We start from the raw sequence: 15,383 nt of genomic DNA, 5'->3' as shown, positions 1-15,383 counted from the left end.
GGTTCTGGTGTCCAGCACATGAAGTTTGGGGCAGATACGATTAGGATTTGCTGAGATATAAACATTTTAGTCGTCATGGCGAGACATCTAAATTCGCCGCGCCGCCACAGACACACCTTTTTATGACACGCCACCATTTTCACTGTGAATCATCATCAACATGTTAAGGTTTATTTCACCACATTTGAGGTGAATCTGAGCAAGAGACAAAGAATAATAAATCAAAGTGTAAAAAATGACATAGCCTGTTGACAGCAGGTGGCGCTCTGACTGTGAATGGATTTCATCATATGGATGTGATCAGGGCAGGACTCTGATGATACATGTAAAGTTTCAGGCAGATTGAAATATGTTCAGGGCATTTACACTGCATTTGAAATTTCATGGCGAAGGATCAAAATTCCAGAGGCCGCCACGGACACGCCCTTTGACTTTTGAAAAAGATTTTGATAACTTTTGCTCATTAAGGCCTGCTGTATGTACTGGTCGAATTTGAAGTGAATTGGAGTTTCCCCCTCGGACGAGTTCGCTCTAGAAAAAAACAAAAAATGTTCAAAATCTGGAATTCAACGCAAAATAGCTCACTTCCTGTTGGGTTTAGAAAATCGCCACCACTGACTTTTTTGTTCACCCTGATGTGCTGCATATGTGTACCAAATTTGGTAGCTGTAGGTGAAACATGCTGCCCGTAGGAAAGTGTAGGGGGCGCTATGGAGCCATTTTGTCATACACTTCCACAATTCCTTTAGAATATAAAATTTTTCACCAGTTCTGGTGTGTGTACAAATTTTCATGAGTTTTTGAGCATGTTTAGGCCCTCAAAAATGCAGTTGTTCTGAGAGACAAATAATAATTAAAGCTGCGAGCAGCGTTGGACGGGTCCTCGCATCCTTGCTGGTCGGCGACCCCAGGCATGTCCACCAGGCAATGCTGCAACAAAGTGTATTTCGGCTCATGGATGTAACGAGGACTGGATTCTGAGCACTCAGGTCAAATTTCAGACAGATTGGAGCATGTACAGACTGTTTTGCAGAACCTTGTGTCCATCCACCAGGTGGCACTATGTCTGTGACTGTATAGTGGTCTATGAAACTCATCAGGCCTGGACTCTGATCAAACATGTAAAGTTTGAGGTAGATTACAGCATGTACAGGGGATTTACACAAGACGTCCTGCTTCATGGCGTAACATTAAAGTTCAGTTGGCCGCCATGGCCATGCCCTTTGAGTTTTGTGCACAATTTTCCCAAATATGCAACCTGAAGGCGTTTCTTATATATTGTCCCAATTTCAGATGTTTTGGAGCTATTGCCTGTGAAAAATGAATTGTTGAAAATGATCAAAAACACCAAAAATCTGACATTTAATTCAAAATAGCGGACTTCCTGTTGGGTTTAGAGAATGACTCCAAGAGACTTTTTTGTTTGCACTGACGTGTTACATATGCATGCCAAATTTCATAGTCCTCGGTGAAAGTCTGTGTGGAGGCTATTTTTAAAAATTCTGTAGGGGGCGCTATGACACATACTGTGGATGTATTTTGGCCTATAAATGTGATCAGGACAGGACTGTGTTTAATCATGTGAGGTCTGAGGTAGATTGGAGCATGCAGAGGATAGTTAGGTAGCACTTGATGTTTCATGGCGAACCATCAAAATTCTGGAGGTCGCCATGTCCACACCCTTTGACTCTGCAAGAAGCCTTTGATAACTTTTGATCATAACATCGTGTTGTATATCCTGGCAAAATTTCAGCTCTCTAGACCTTAACCCCGAGGAGGAGTTCGCTCTCAAAAATGAAAAAAATACAGAAATTTTATCCACTTAATTCAAAATGGCGGACTTCCTGTTGAGTTTAGGGGATGGCTCCAAGAGGCTTTTTTGTGTGTCCTGGTGTGCTCTATAGGCCTCCCAAATTTTGTGGATGCAGGTCAAACATGCTGCCGGGGCTGTTTATTAAACATACTGCAGGGGGCGCTATAGCACATGCCCTGCAGAGATGCATACAGTGTTATTCCTTGAGACGACTGTGATGTGTGTGTAAATTTTGGTGAGCTGTTGAACATTCTAAGCCTGTCAAAAAGTACTTTGTTTGTCACAAAAACAACGCGTTGCCACGGCAACAGCATTTCATCAAAAATCAAAATCTTCACACTGTGGTATTGTCTGGGGGTGAAGAATCAGCTGACCAATTTTCAGAATGATATGACAAAGTTTGGAGCAATGATGTGTGCAAATGTAATTTCTAAACTGCTTGTTACCAAGAGGTGGCGCTATGACTTTTTCTAAATTTTTCAGTGTGGATGTCCTCAAACTGGTTCTGGTGTCCAGCACATGAAGTTTGGGGCAGATAGGATCCTTTGCAGCTGAGATATGAACACTTCAATTTTCATGGCGAAACATGAAAGTTTGCCGTCCCGCCACAGACACGCCTTTTCATCACACGTCACCATTTTTTCTGTGCTTCATCATCAATGTGTTCAGGCTTATGTCACAACATCTGAGGTGAATCTGAGCAACAGGCTAAGAATAGTACATGAAAGTGTAAAAAATGTCAAATTCTTGATACCACAAGGTGGCGCTGTGACTGTGAATGAATCTTGCTGTATGGATGTCATCGAGGCAGGTCTGTGATCATACATGTAAAGTTTCATTCAGATCGGAGCATGTTCAGGAGAGTTAGACAGCATTTCCTGTTTCATGGCGAAGGATCAAATTTCGACAGGCCGCCACGACCACACCCTTTAACTATGGAGGAAGATTTTGATAACTTTTTCTCAGGAAGGTCTGCTGTATGTACTGGCAAAATTTCAGATCGCTCAGACTTTTCCCCTAGGAGGAGTTCATCATAGATTTTGTACAGTTAACACATGATGGCGCACTTCCTGTTGGGTGTAGAGCATGGCTGTGATTGACTTTTTTGTGTTTCCTGATGTGCTGCATATGCCTCCCAAATTTTTTAGCTCTCGGCCAAATTCCCTCCGAGTTGGCCTAATACCACTTTTTAAAATTTTGTAGGGGGCGCTATGGAGCCATTTTGTCATACACTACCACAATTCCTTTAGAATGTAAAATTTTTCACCAGTTCTGGTGTGTGTACAAATTTTCATGAGTTTTTGAGCATGTTTAGGCCCTCAAAAATGCAGTTGTTCTGAGAGACAAATAATAATAATAATAATAATAATAAACCGTAGGGTTCCAATAGGGTCCTACGGCACCGTTGGTGCCTTGGACAGCCAGTGCCCTTGCACCGCCTGTCCTCGGCACCTCGGTGCTCGGACCCTAATAATAATTAAAACTGCGAGCAGCGTTGAACGGGTCCTCGCATCCTTGCTGGTCGGCGACCCCAAGCATCTCCACCAGGCAATGCTACGACTGAGAGTGTATTTAGGCCCACGAATGTCACAAAGGCTGGATTCTGAGCACACAGGTCAAATTTCAGGCAGATTGGAGCATGTACAGGCTATTTATGCAGCACTTTCTGTCCATCCACCAGGTGGCGCTATCTCTGTTACTGTATATTGGTCTATGAAACTCATAAGGACCGGTCTCTGATCAAACATTTCCAGTCTCAGGCAAATTGCAGCATTTACAGGGGATTTACATAAGATGTCCTGCTTCATGGCGTAACATTGTCGTTCAGTTGGCCGCCATGGCCACGCCCTTTGAGTTTTGTGAACAATTTTCACAAATACTCCACCTGAAGGCATGTAGTATATATTGTCCCAATTGCAGGTGTTTTGGAGCTATTGCCTGTGAGAAATGAATTGTTGAAAATGACCAAAAACACCAAAAATCTGACATTTAATTAAAAATGGCCGACTTTCTGTTGGGTTTAGAGAATGACTCCTAGAGACTTTTTTGTTTGCACTGACATGCTTCATTTGCATGCCAAATTTCATAGTCCAAGGTGAAAGTCTGTGTGGAGGCTATTTTTTAAATGCTGTAGGGGGCGCTATGGTACATGCTGTGAATGTATTTTAGTCTATAAATGTGATCAGGACAGGACTGTGTTTAATCATGTGAGGTCTGAGGTAGATTGGAGCATGCAGAGGATAGTAAGATACCATTTGATGTTTCATGGCGAACCATCAAAATTCTGGAGGTCGCCATGTCCACACCCTTTGACTCTGGAAGAATCTTTTAATAACTTTTGATCATAACGTCGTGTTGTACACCCTGGTAAAATTTGAGGTCTCTAGGAGTTAACCCCTTGGAGGAGTTCGCTCTCAAAAATTAAAAAAATAGAGAAAATTTATCCACATAATTCAAAATGGCGGACTTCCTGTTGAGTTTAGGGGATGGCTCCAAGAGGCTTTTTTGTGCATCGTGATGTGCTCTATATGCCTCCCAAATTTTGTGGATGTAGGTGAAACGTGCTGCCGGGGCTGTTTATTAAACATACTGTAGGGGGCGCTATAGCACATGCCCTGCAGAGATGCATACAGTGTTATTCCTTGAGGGGACAGTGATGTGTGTGTAAATTTTAGTGAGCTGTTGAGCATTCTTAGCCTGTCAAAAAGTACTTTGTTTGTCACATAAACAACGCGTTGCCACGGCAACAGCATTTCATCAAATATCAAAATCTTCACACTGTGGTATTGTCTGGGGGTGAAGAATCAGCTGACCAATTTTCAGAATGATATGAAAAAGTTTGGAGCAATGGTGTGTGCAAATGTAATTTCTAAACTTCTTGTTACCAATAGGTGGCGCTATGACTTTTTCTAAATTTTTCAGTGTGGATGTCCTCAAACTGGTTCTGGTGTCCAGCACATGAAGTTTGGGGCAGATACGATTAGGATTTGCTGAGATATAAACATTTTAGTCGTCATGGCGAGACATCTAAATTCGCCGCGCCGCCACAGACACACCTTTTTATGACACGCCACCATTTTCACTGTGAATCATCATCAACATGTTAAGGTTTATTTCACCACATTTGAGGTGAATCTGAGCAAGAGACAAAGAATAATAAATCAAAGTGTAAAAAATGACATAGCCTGTTGACAGCAGGTGGCGCTCTGACTGTGAATGGATTTCATCATATGGATGTGATCAGGGCAGGACTCTGATGATACATGTAAAGTTTCAGGCAGATTGAAATATGTTCAGGGCATTTACACTGCATTTGAAATTTCATGGCGAAGGATCAAAATTCCAGAGGCCGCCACGGACACGCCCTTTGACTTTTGAAAAAGATTTTGATAACTTTTGCTCATTAAGGCCTGCTGTATGTACTGGTCGAATTTGAAGTGAATTGGAGTTTCCCCCTCGGACGAGTTCGCTCTAGAAAAAAACAAAAAATGTTCAAAATCTGGAATTCAACGCAAAATAGCTCACTTCCTGTTGGGTTTAGAAAATCGCCACCACTGACTTTTTTGTTCACCCTGATGTGCTGCATATGTGTACCAAATTTGGTAGCTGTAGGTGAAACATGCTGCCCGTAGGAAAGTGTAGGGGGCGCTATGGAGCCATTTTGTCATACACTTCCACAATTCCTTTAGAATATAAAATTTTTCACCAGTTCTGGTGTGTGTACAAATTTTCATGAGTTTTTGAGCATGTTTAGGCCCTCAAAAATGCAGTTGTTCTGAGAGACAAATAATAATAATAATAAACCGTAGGGTTCCAATAGGGTCCTACGGCACCGTTGGTGCCTTGGACAGCCGGTGCCCTTGCACCGCCTGTCCTCGGCACCTCGGTGCTCGGACCCTAATAAACCGTAGGGTTCCAATAGGGTCCTACGGCACCGTTGGTGCCTTGGACAGCCGGTCCTCGGCACCTCGGTGCTCGGACCCTAATAATAATAATAATAAAAAACCCTAAGGTTCCAATAGGGTCCTTCGGCACCGTTGGTGCTCGGACCCTAATAATAATAAAAAACCCTAAGGTTCCAATAGGGTCCTTCGGCACCGTTGGTGCTCGGACCCTAATAATAAACCGGAGGGTTTCAATAGGGTCCTACGGCACCGTTGGTGCCTTGGACAGCCGGTGCCCTTGCACCGCCTGTCCTCGGCACCTCGGTGCTCGGACCCTAATAATTAAAGCTGCAAGCAGCATTGGGTGGGACCTCGCCCTGCCCCCCCATGCCGTTGGCAAGCAAGTGCCATCTGTGACCGAAGATGAAAGCCAGAGGAGTTCCTCTGCCGGAATATTGTACGGTTTCAGATGAGACAATGTTCAAAAGTTTTGCATATTTTGGTGTATAGCGCCCCCTAGGTAGAAGATAGCTCAAATCCTTCAATAGGTTTACGTAGAGCTCGAGCAGACGAACGCGTGAGTGGTGGTTCCGTGTCTCTACAACATTCCTGTCCGAAGAGCTGAGGTCATTTGTGATTTATGCGTTTTTTTGTGTCCCTCGGTGGCACTATAGAGTTTTTCCAGAATTTGTTTTCAGAATATTGAAATTGTCACCAGACCCGACCTGTGTACCAAATTTCAGCAAAATACATGCACTTTTACGGGGTCAAATTAAGCGAAACATGGTTTCTGGTGAAGACAAACTTTGACAGCTTATAAAACAAAAACTAGACAAGTTAGCCTTTTTCTTTTGATAACTTTTGTTTGGCTGGATATTCACTATAATCTGTGCAAATAGGAAGCCGAAATATTGTACGGTTTCGGAGGAGATAATCTTTAAAAGGTTTTCATATGTCAGGTAATAGCGCCCCCTTGATTGAAGATAGCTGAAATTAGTTGAACAGGTTTTCGTAGAGCTCGAGCAGATGGACGCGTGAGAGGTGGTTGCATGTCTCTACGACATTCCTGTGCGAAGAGCTGAGGTTATCTGTGATTCATGCAGGTTTTTTGTGTCCCTAGGTGGCGCCATAGAGTTTTTCCCGAATTTGTTTCCAAAATATTGAAATTTGCAGCAGACTGAACCTGCGTACCAAGTTTCAGAAAAATACATGCACGTTTAGGGGGCCAAATTGAAGCGAAACATGGTTTCAGGTGAAGACAAACTTTGATAGCTTATAAAAACAAAACTAGACAAGTTAGCCTTTTTCTTTTGATAACTTTTTTTGGCTGGATATTCACTATAATCTGTGCAAATATGAAGCCCGAATATTGTACGGTTTCGGAGAAGATAAAGTTTTAAGGGTTTTCATATTTTGGGTAATAGCGCCCCCTAGATTGAAGATAGCTCAAATCAGTTGTACAGGCTTTCGTAGAGCTCGAATGGACAAACGTGTGAGTGGTGGTTGCATGTTTCTACAACATTCCTGTGCGAAGAGCTGCTGCCTTTTGTGTTGGCCTTGTAGTTTGTTGCCATATGTCATGTCCCCAGGTGGCGCTATAGAGTTTTTGCAGGTTTTCTTTTCAGAATATCGAATTTTTCGCGTGACCCGATGTGCGTGCCAAATTTCATAAAAAGTTATGCATGTTTAAGGGGTCAAATTAAGCGAAACGTGGTGGACTTGTAAGATAATAATAATAAGAAGAAGAAACCGAGCAAATACAATAGGGTCTCGCCAGCTCCGCTGGCCTGCTTCGCTGGCTCGGTCCCTAATAATAAGAAACCGAGCAAATACAATAGGGTCTCGCCAGCTCCGCTGGCCAGCTCCGCTGGCTCGGTCCCTAATAATAATAATAAGAAACCGAGCAAATACAATCGGGTCTCGCCAGCTCCGCTGGCCAGCTCCGCTGGCCTGCTTCGCTGGCTCGGTCCCTAATAATAATAAGAAACCGAGCAAATACAATAGGGTCTCGCCAGCTCCGCTGGCCTGCTTCGCTGGCTCGGTCCCTAATAAACCCTAGGGTTTCAATAGGGTCCTCGGCACCGCTGGTGCCTTGGACAGTCGGTGCCCTTGCACCGCCTGTCCTTCGCACCCTCGGTGCTCGGACCCTAATAATAATAAACCCTAGGGTTTCAATAGGGTCCTCGGCACCGCTGGTGCCTTGGACAGTCAGTGCCCTTGTCGAGAAGCGATCACGAAGATGTTTGTTGAGAAGCTTTGTCCCCGGACTTTTTGTTGGTTTACTTTTTTTAGAAGTAGATGTAGAACTGCTTGGCCTGACAAGCCGTGGGATTGGTAACTTCTCTGGAAGTTGCTGATCCTTGCTGCTCTCTCCTCCACAAGCAAAACAAATCTGTGCGCGGTTGCGTAGTGCGTAGCTCGCGCACCTCTGCATGGACGTGCTTGCTGTGTGTGTAACCTTTGATTGACAGCATGACAAACCGGAAGCTCGAACTTGATTGACTAGCTGCCGACCGGCGCTTTTTGGAATAACATGGGGGTCTGTGAGAGGAAGGTGGAGCTCATGAATATATTTTCATATCGCGTTATACTAACATTATATTATATTATCGAGCTAGACTAACACATTTAGGCTTTGTTAAAAAATGATACATGAATTGAAAACAAACGGAAACTCCGGACAGCAGCTTTAACTTGATTTTTCCAAGTGTTAGCAACATAAACAAGTTAAGTTAGTCTGACTTAACTGAACTAACTGTACGTAGTAGAATTTAGGATACCTGATTGCCTTAGAAAAATTAAGTAAGCACAACCAAGAATTATTTGTTCACAGGGTTATATTTATTTGAACAACAAATTATGTCAACAAGGCTCCATGACAGTGTTTTCAAAAAAACAATAATCAATTAAGCTTTAGCTGACTCTCAAGCTAAATGCTTATGCTTTTAACTTAAACAAAACAACAAAACATAACACTGGTGTTAAAACTGTGTTATATCTGCTGATAGAAAACTAACCAGGTTTGCTTAAAGACAAAAAGGATATCTTCCAATAATCAATGACCACAATAAACTGTAAGTCTTGAACTATTCAGTTACCCAGGAAGTAATTTTTGTTGTATACATCAACATAGTGAAATTAAACTTTCCATGAGACAAGGCACATCCTTGACCTGTCTATTTTCATTCTGCAACATCTAGAATTTGGGAGTGCTGTGTCCCAAAAATAAAATTTGGCACTTTAAACATTTTAAAACAAACATTTGGGTAAAAACACGAACACCTGACTACTTCTCAAAAAAGTGAGCTCTATTTTCGTAAGACTGTTAATTTCAATTACACACAAATGTTTCTTTACTTAACTTCACAAGCTCGTTTTGGCTATTCAAAGAGGACTCAAAGCTCCAACTGAAATCCCACAAGTTGAGATAGTACTGAAACTATAACATTATAACAGTATAACAAGTAACCAATCTATGACTGACTTTCTAAGAATTTTGAACAGTCAAATCGAATACCTATTCTTCAGGATACTTTGCTATTTTAAGGATCTACCTGCAGTAAATCCACCTACTGCAAAAGAGCATTTTTCAAGCTCTGAAGTTTTGGTCTCAGGTGACCGAAACCGATGTTAAGCTAAATTCCCCAGCAAACAACATCCTAACTTAGTATATATATTCATATTATTCAGTGTACTTATTAGTTACCTGTTGTTTTGTGAAGAGGGCTGGCCACCGTTCCAACATCTGTTTCACAGAGGGCTGCTCTTCCACAATTTCTTTGCGTCTTAAAGAGAAAGTCTGGCTCATCAGCTGATTCACAAGTGCTACATCTGGGAACTTTTCCTTCATTTCATTTTCAAGCAGCTGTCTAGACCTTTCAACCATTGATGAATCCTGACCAAGTGGAAAATCTGGCAGAAAGTTTGTCTCACTTCTGGGTCTCTTCAGGTTTTTTCGAGCTGGGTCCCCATCTGGGTTCTGCTGTGCTCTCTTATTACCATTAACTACCACATCTGCAATTCCACATCTGCGAAGTTTGGAACGAAGATTTCCCATTTTGAATTTTAAACTATTCTTCCATCCATAGCAGCCCATGGGTGACCCTGGCTCAGCAAGGCAAGGGTGCTTGGCAATCAGTGCTGCAGCAACAGTTGTGAAGTGTTCATCTTGTGGGTAAGCCGAGAACTTGTACATCTCCTCAGCTAGTTTCTGCAGAAAATGTAGACGGCCATGGGTCATGTGAGGACAGTGCTGTGGTCTCCTCAGTGTGAGGCAGTATTTCTGTGTCAGATGAATTAGGCGAAGACCGAGCATATGTTGATGACAATGCACTGGCTGAAGATGATGGACTGGCTGCATTATACCTACATTTTCCAGACTGATAATCTTCAGTGTTGGTCTATCAGGTAGCTCACTTATGTCTGTGAGGTTGCAAAAAGCATTGTTGAAGTCTGGGTCTTCATAGTGAAGCATGAAGTTGTACTGCAGACCAAAGCGTTTCTTCAGCTCGCTTATGAGGTCCTCCAAAATATCAGGTCTTTTGTGGAAAGTTACTTTTCGGATGTCATTTTCATTAACCACTACCCTCACTGGCCAGGACTGCTACATAGTACTGAAAAAATTAAATACGACTGTGACAGATGACCTGTCTGTGGGTCCACTCAGTGCAATAATCACAGCAGTCTGGCTATGCACCACGGGTTTTATTCACTATACAGACACCAGTGAACACAAACAGTTTCTTCCTTAGCCCGGCGCTACACCGGACCTCGTCCGGTAAACAGTCTCTGCCCGGCTCTCCACCGGATCTCATCCGGTAAACAGTCTCCCTCTCGTGCCTGCCGCTCCACAGGACCTCGTCCGGTAAGCTGTCCGCTCCACCGAGCCTCGTCCTGTCCACTGTCCTCCACCTGTGTGTCTCCTCTCGTCTTCTCTGTCTGTCCGCCTTTTTGTCCTCCGCTCCAGCCTGCTACTGATAGGCTGATAATCAGGTCAGCCTAATTGGTGCCAGCTGCGTTAATTAACCTGATGCTGCTTCCACACACTCTCCTCCACACCTCTCTCCCCTGCAGCTGAGCTCTCCCACGCCCATCGCCACAACGACATTAGCACAAAATTGAATAAAGCCACATACAACAATTTATAATAGTCAACAACAGGGCTCGAGCTTCAGGACCTTTCAATTTTTATTTAACATTGAAAAAAAGGGTAACTATATGATGAATGCTGATGAAGTAAAAAATAAATATGACTTGATGTTTAGTGTAGAACACAAAATTCTCATTAAATGAATTAATGTAATCATACTACTACAGACTGAACTGAAATAACTGACAGACTTCACAGCTCTTGAGTGTATAACAGCAACACTAACTTTACTGATATCACACAGTATTCTAATCTGTCACAGTTTGATGTCCAGCTTTATAAACCAAGACAGACTGAGCCGATCAGTTTCACACACAGTGCAACCATCAGCTTGATAACTCACTGACTGAGCCTCTGTTTAGGGCAGTAACGTTAATGTTTTTCAAAATGTTAGCTTGTTAGCATGCTAATACGTTACCCTGCGTTTACGCAGATTAAGGTATTGGCATGCTCATACCTTAACCTGCGTTTACGTAGGAGTAGCGGGTCGACTAACCGAGCACGCACGTCATGTTACCGTTAACCGTAAACAGCTCAACTCAGCGGGTCAGGTTGAATTCTCCACTGCAGCCGCTGTTCAAGTCCAGCTGGTTTTCCTGAATGTAACACGGTTACTGACAGACAGTACAGGTCGGCACAAGACCGGTTAGCATGCTAATATGTTAACCTGCGTTTACGTAGAAGGAGCGGGTCGACTTACCGATCACACACGTCAAGTTACCGTTAATGGTAAACAGCTCAACTCAGTGGGTCGGGTTAAATCCACCACTGCAGCCGCTGTTCAAGTCCAGCTGCTTTTCCTGAATGTAACGCGGTTACTGACAGTCAGTACTGGTCGGCACAAGACCGGTGCTGCCGCTTTAGTGCACTACACAGAACATTAAACTATTCTTATTTTTATCATCATTCATTATAAAGTTACCAGGTTTTTTACATTAGCCTGGATAAAATTATTTATCACACTGGAGTGACGGGCAGTCCTTAAGCTCAAGCCACATATGCAGTTTTATATATCTAAAATGTAACTTTCAGGACAGGATGACACATACATACATATTTGTGAATTCTGTGCTTGCCAGAACTTTTTAATTTAGAAATTCTGCTGCAAATTTGCATTTTCAGCTCTCCTCATGGATGTACTATAGCGAATGAGACAAACTCTCGTGAATGACATGGCAGTTTTAGCTACCTGCATTGGCTACTGTTAGCTAACATTAGCATTAGCCAAGAGTTTTAGTTACGTCCAGACATGTTCGTAATCACTATGTTCAGAAATTTCTTATGAAAAATTTCAGCTATGATTAAGGAAATCCTTAGTCAAGTTGAATAACTTACCAAGACCCTCGGAACACGTTCTGCTTGGTCCAATTCTCTGGAAGCGGGAAAAATCAATCCAGCGCCTGAAAACTTGTCCTGTACTGCTCTACTGCGCATGTGCACTGCTGAGCTCTGTGTACACTTACTCCAGGAACAGAATGGTTCAAGTTCAGTTTACTTGGATGAACTGAGTTTTGTATCTCTTTAAGGAAAAATGAGTACTGTTTACTTGTACTATGAGTAATACTCACAATCTACGAGTTAAATGAACAGGATAGTGAAAAATAAGTAATGTATACTAATGTGATTTATGTATTCACAGTTATTACCTTTTAGAGTGTGTATGTGAGAGTGTGTGTGTGTGTGTCAGTGATTCAAATTTGCATTTCTATCTAAGATTATGGGCTGAGTAATCAGACCGCGGAAGATATGACGAGGTGATTAATAATTTGGAATATGACCGAATGGTAAGTGACTAAACGGTGTTATTAATATTTAGATCAAGTTATTATTATTGACCCCAACCAATAGCTCAGATCACACGTCAGCTGGTCTTACTTGGTTGGAGAAGGGTCACACAAAAGCTCAGGGGCTGGGACGCCATTGCGGATTGCACGAAGCTTGATTGATTCCTGGAGGAAGACCCGAGCCGTGCCACTTGGTTGTTACGGCAACGCTGCTGCGTCCTGCCTGCTTCAAGCCTCGAGTGCCTCGGGTCTGGTTCGACCCAGCTCGGTTGGTCTCAGCTGATGGTGGAGAGAGCCGGAACAGCTCTTTTCTTCGGTTGATGAAAAATAACTTGATAAAAAAAATGGATGGCTCCCGTTCTATTTGTCGGCGGATTGAGCCAAGGAAAAGAACAGACATCTGAACGGAGCCGCACTGGAGGAATTGTGGAACAGGGTCAAATTGGTTCCTATTCAAAAATCAACGGTAAACAAAGCTGAGCTCTGTTTGTTGAGGTAGTGAGCTAAAAATATAGGAAAGCTCTCTGATTAAGCTATGAATTAAGAGGAGACTTAGCAGAGGTCTCTGACTCAGCCGACTGATTTTGTTGGGCAGATTGTTTCAGAGACTTAAGGCTCTGACTGCAAACACTCTGTTTCAGTTGAGCTCCTGGAGGTGACAAAAGACCTCTGCCTAACGATCTGTACATGAAGATTAACACTTTTTTGTTTAGAATATCATTCCATATGTAATCTTTTATAGTTTTGATGTCTTCAGTATTCATCTACAATGTAGAAAATAATTAAATAAAAACACTGAATAAGAAGGTGTGTCCAAACTTTTGACTATCATGTTTAAATAGGTATATTGTTCATCAGTCATTTATAACAACAAACATGCTGGGATTATACAAGTTAAGTGTGGACTGAGTGAATGCTTTGAACTATTCTACCTATATTTTTGTTGTCAGGGTGTGCTTCATCTCCTCCTCACCAACATGGTGACATCAGTGTGCCCACTTTGTGGACTGGTGCCAGTGGAACTGTCTCCAGATCAACTCAGTGAAGACTAAAGAGCTAGTGATGGACTTCCGCAGGCGCAGTCACAAACCCTCAACATCGGTGAACATCCAGGTATAAAAGAGAGAATCGACTCATACAAGTACTTCGGTGTTCACTGGACTGGTCAGACCACACTACAGCACTTCACAGAAAGGGTCAAAACTCTATCTACTGAGGATACTGAGGTCTTTTGGGGTGCAGGGGGCACTCTTGAAGACTTTTTATGACTCTGTGGTGGCATCAGCAATCTTTTATGGAGTGGACTGCTGTAGCAGCAACATCTCAGCTGCTGACAAAAGGAAACTTGATCGGCTCATCAAGAAGGCCAGCTCTGTGCTGAGGAGCCCCTTGAACCCAGTGCAGATTTTGGGAGAAAGGACATGCTGGACAGTGTCTCCCAACCCATGCATGACACTCTGAGGGCACCGGACAGCTCCTTTAGTGACAGACTGCGTCACCCCAGGTGTGTGAAGGAGCGTTACCACAGGTCCTTCCTTCCCGCTGGTATCAGATTCTATAATCACCGCTGCTCCCAACAGACCACAAACACTCACTCAATGACAGTTCTCAAACAATAGCAATATCAAGCAATAAACCCAAATGTAATTCATTTGTATATGTCATGGTAGAGACTGCGATTTGGTAGAATTGGAGTTTCTACCAGTAGAGATTGCGATTGGAGTCTCTACCAGGAGAGATTGCGATTGGAGTCTCTGCCAGTAGAGATTGCGATCGCAATCTCTACTGGTAGAAACTCCAATTCTACTAAATCGCAGTCTCTACCCTGACATATATATATTCTTACACTTGTGCTGTTAGTATCCTTATGTTCTTCAGTTTTTCTTATTTATATTGTATATATAGTGTATACATCTTACGTCTTTAATTAGTAGATGCGTTTTCTTGATTTTTATTACTGTCACTTTGCTGCTGTGACATTGCAAATTTCCCTTTGTGGGACTAATACAGGATATTCTCTCCGACTCTATTATACACTTCACTTGTGGCTTCCCAATCTGTAGGTTTGTGTAACTAAGTGGATCTTGGGAATAAACCTGAAGACAATGTAAATTTTTTTTCAAATATTCTTTAAAAACATCTTTTGTTCTACTGTGGTCTTCTTTGGTTCAGAATAAGAATAATGGCCTAAGTATGTAGTGCAAATGATCTGTTAGTGTAAACTCATTAAGCATACCTGAGAAGAGAATTCTGACAAAATTGTACTTGAAACAAATGAGCACCATCACTGTACTGAGTAAAATCACTCCAGTTCAAAATTGCATAATGCTTTAGCTTGAAAAACAGTTTTGAACAAAACTGGTGTGATGCATTCCCAGAAGTTGAACCAGCCAGAAAAACTGACCTTTGAATATGTGATAATTCTACATTCAAAGTTCGAAAATTAAAAGTAAAGGTGTAGTTTTAAATGTAGTTAAATTATTGAAACACCTTTACTAAAAAATTAAATAAAGTGAAACTCACAGAGCAGTTTGTCTAATTGTGTCCACTGACTGAGACCGCACTGGTATTACAATAACATTTTTCATAGTGAGTATATGGGAGATTGTTAGGATAAAATAACAATGACTCCATGAATAATACAACTAATAAAGGATATTAGATCGACAATTCCTGCTTAGATTACATTGAACCAAAGCTAATAACAAGTACAGACTTTGTTCTCTTGCTTCTCTTACTCAGAAGTCCCTCAT

This window comes from Acanthochromis polyacanthus, chromosome 16, assembly GCF_021347895.1.
Source record: "Acanthochromis polyacanthus isolate Apoly-LR-REF ecotype Palm Island chromosome 16, KAUST_Apoly_ChrSc, whole genome shotgun sequence".
Lineage (NCBI taxonomy): Eukaryota > Metazoa > Chordata > Actinopteri > Pomacentridae > Acanthochromis > Acanthochromis polyacanthus.
This window is presented reverse-complemented; position numbering follows the sequence as displayed.